Source organism: Octopus bimaculoides, chromosome 6, assembly GCF_001194135.2.
Source record: "Octopus bimaculoides isolate UCB-OBI-ISO-001 chromosome 6, ASM119413v2, whole genome shotgun sequence".
Classification (NCBI taxonomy): domain Eukaryota; kingdom Metazoa; phylum Mollusca; class Cephalopoda; order Octopoda; family Octopodidae; genus Octopus; species Octopus bimaculoides.
The window spans coordinates 82,905,952-82,910,226 of NC_068986.1; positions in this window are offsets into that span (position 1 = coordinate 82,905,952).

Genomic DNA, 4,275 nt, shown 5'->3' on the forward strand with positions numbered 1-4,275 from the left:
ATAATAATCATCATCATCATCGTTTAACGTCCGCTTTCCATGCTGGCATAGGTTGGACGGTTTGACTGAGGACTAGTGAGCTAGAGGCTGTACCAGGCTCAATCTGATCTGGCAAAGTTTCTACAGCTGGATGCCCTTCCTAACGCCAACCACTCCGAGAGTGTCGTGGGTGCTTATACGTGTATACGAGCGCCAGTCAGGCGGTTCTGGCAACGACCACGCTCAAAAGGTGTTTTTACGTGCTACTAGCACGGGAGCCAGTCCGGCGGCACTGGCAACGACCACGCTCGAATGTTCCTTTTCACGTGCCACCGGCATATGTGCCGGTAAGGCGTCGCTGGCAACGATCACACTCGAACGGTGTTACTCCCGTGTCACCGACACGGGAGCCAATCTGTGGTCCTGGCAACGATCACGCTCGGATGTGCTTTTAACGTTCCACTGGCACAAGTGCCAATCAGGCGGTACTGTCATCGGCCACGTCAGCAAACTTTTATAAAGAAAAATTTCGCAATTAAGCCTTTGATTTGGATATATCGGAAGTGCCTTACTTTTTAATAGCTAAATACCTACTACTATACGACGTCTTCTAATTAATTTATCAATTAGTGCTAACTTCTATCCCATTTAAATTCGTATACTTCTTTTTGACTTCTTCAACATTTGATGCCATTTTAAAATTAAGTATTGCAAAGTTTAGAACAATAAAGTAATAATTCAGAAATCACAGAAATTCTGTATACAACCTAACAGCACAATAATGTGTACCAGTCAGTAACATGCTACACGAAATAAATACAATACAGGCCCATCTATACACGTACATACACACACTAGCCGCCCTCCACTGAGTGGTTAAAAAAAAATGCATCAGGGAGCCCTTACACTTGACATGCCAGAAACAGCAGCAAAATTTACGTGCGCGTGTGTGTGTGACATTTTGATAAAAACGTAAAGTTTCTTTTACTCATAATAAAGTTGTGAAAACATTTTCTTCTATTAGTACACACACATACGCATGAGAAAGAGAGAGTGAGTGAGTGAATGAATGAGAGTTCTTATGAGACGTAGGGAAAACATTCTCAAATCACTTAAGCAGTCAATTAACAGAAAACCAACTATCCTGCCTAATAAGGACACTTAGAAATAGAGAACAAATTTAAATACTCTCATGAAAGGGAGAGAAGAAATATAAAGAAAACTTACTAGGAATATAAAAGCAAGCCCTAAAGTTTTCTACAAATTTCTTTGAAAATCATCCACAGGACAACCTAATACAAAGTGATTCCATCATTCCAAAGAAACAACTGACTAACAACAGACCCCAAAAGAATAACCAAACTACTGAATGAGCAGTTCTACATTATTTTTACCTTCCCACTAGGACAAATGCAGGTGAACAAGCCAAATGAGTTCTTTCACACCATAGATCTACATAAAGAAGCAGCAACCATCAATTACATTGGCGTAAAAGTAGATGGAATATTGACAATAGAGCTGGCAGAATCATTAGCACGCCGAGCAAATTGCTTAGTGGCATTTCGTCTATGTTCTGAGTTCAAATTCTGCTAAGGCCTACTTTGCCTTTCATCCTTCCGAGGTTGATAAAATAAGTACCAGTTGAACACTGGGGTCGATGCAATCGACTTATTCCCCGAAATTGACAACAAATGAAATGAACTTAAACTCAGCAATAGGGCTCGAAAACTTGCATGTAAACAAGTTCTTGTTAAGCCACTTCAGATACTATTTGTAAGTTTCTTGGTAAGTTGGAAATGTCCATAAAAGTTAATGGAGGCATAACATCCCCTGTTCATAAAGTGGGGAATAGAGTAAGTGCTAAAATTTACAGGCTTATCTCTCTGACTTCACATATCAGCAGAGTCATGAAACAACTTATCAGAAAACTAATCACATTCTCAGAAGAACGTCACTAATACACAATATCACTTTTACTCACGAAGAAGTTGCCTTACACAGCTCCTGCATCACTACGACTGGGTGCAGAATTAGCTGTTCAACCATATAGATTTGACCATGTGTGTTGTGTCACAAGCTGCATGTTTTCCGCATAGTTGGAAAAATTAGAATTGTTTGTAAGGGTGATAACTAAGAACTATTAAGGGAGATAATTCATAACTTTCATCTGATTCTTGCAGAAAATAAGGAATTTTAAGTACCAAAGCAATTAATTTTTCTTGCTGATATTTTGCAAAATCAACATTATTAGTTCCAAAAAATATTTTTTTCGAATTTAATTCATTATATTCCATAACTTACGACATAAAACGACAAAATTCTATATCAAGTATTCTAAAAAAAAACATTTATATATAAACGACGCAGGCGTGGCAATGCGGTAAGACATTTGCTTCCCAACTACATGCTTCCAGTTTGAATCCCACTGTGTGACATCTTGGGCAAGTATCTCGTACTATAGTCCTGAACCAAAACTTTGTGGGTGGGTTTGGTAAACAGAAACTGAAGGAAGCCCGTCGTGTGTGTGTTGGTGTGTTTATGTACCCATCACTTAGCGATTCAGCAAAAGAGACAAATAGGACACGTACCAGACTTATAAAAAAAAAAAATAATAAATGCTAGGGTCGATTTGTTCAGTCAAACCCTTCAAGGCTGTGCCCCCAGCACGGTCACAGTCCAGTAACTGAAACAAGTAAAAACTAAATTATCAAAAAACGGAGACAGGGCCAAAAAACTGAGGATTCAATGTAGTTGATTTATATCAACCTCAGTATATGTGATTGCTGCTTTATTTTATTGCCCCTAGAAGCATTTTAAGTAAAGGTGAACTCATTATTTATGGCAGTGTTCAGTTTTCAGTACATTTCCAACAGTAAACCATATGCTAGCCGTTTGGATTGTATTATTAAATGCAATGTTGATCTATCATATCAAAATAGTGGATTAACTACTGCAGGGTGACCACTTTATTTCTTTCACATGTGAGGATGTATTTTTAACATTTCCAGATATTTCTACAATAAATATATATATATATTAGGAAAAATTACTAACAATGAAAAATAAGGTTCAATTAAGCTGCATCATTCACTAGAAACTTTACCATTCCTAAATAAATTATTTATTGAACCAAAACTAACATTCCTGGCAGTTACTCCAGAACAAGGATAAGAGGCCATTCCTGGCAGTTACTCCAGAACACTGATGATCAAGGTATACTCTTATCCTAAACAAACTATTCAGCCTCTTTCTTTCTATATACATTTGCTTGATCATACAGTTAGGTCATGTTTGATATCCTAGAAAAGACACATTTTCATACCTCTTAATAGCATCCTGTTATTTCCAGTCTAACATTTCCAAAAATCTACACTTTTTTAGCTTCGCCAATTTGACATCCAAAAAACCCATATCCAACAGTCCAAGTTTAGATAAGCAACACAGAGTAGGAAGGACTCAATACAGTAAAATGCTTAACTGTTTCATAAGCTTGCAGTGAGAAGTTGATGGGGATTTTTGTAGGTTGAAGGTGGATTAGGTTTGTCCTTAGATATAATCTAGTATTATGTCTACGATTATACTCCATCAAAGTGACATTATCACTAAATATCCATGATATGAAGTCTACAGAGTATTCCTATAACTTAATTTATTGTGGTGCACACGTTTTACTACTAAAACCCAGACATCAACCTATTTCCATTAAAGTTTATTTAACTAATTCTTTCCATTGCATTTTTACCTACTTAAACCCATCACATATATGACCGCTACCATGTACAACACTTCTGTCTTTGCACTCCACAATACATTCTATATAACTTCACACATATGGCACATCATCCTAGCCACCTCCTTCGTAAGCAATGGCCAGTGGCCTTATTTCAGAGATAATAGAACAAAAATTCATTCCAACAATACAATAATTTTCTAAATGGGATATTTTAGGAATCCATCAAAAATCAGTTTTACTTTATAAAGTGACATTGATTTATGATCAGGTAAAAACGTAATTAAAATCAATTTATAAAAAATTAAAATTAAATTAAGCTTTACGGAGTAAAATATATATAAACATATAGTTTTAGGGAAAAGAACCAAGGTTCATGAACTCATCGATTATGAAACACGATTAGTTGTGAGACACGTGTAGTCATTTTATTATCTTTATCTTATATTTACTTTGTATAATATTATACTCATTTATTGTGCTTTTAATTATAAATTTTTCTATATGTGACAGTGGATTTTCATCGATGAGTTCATGAACCTTGGTTCTTTTCCCTAAAACTATAT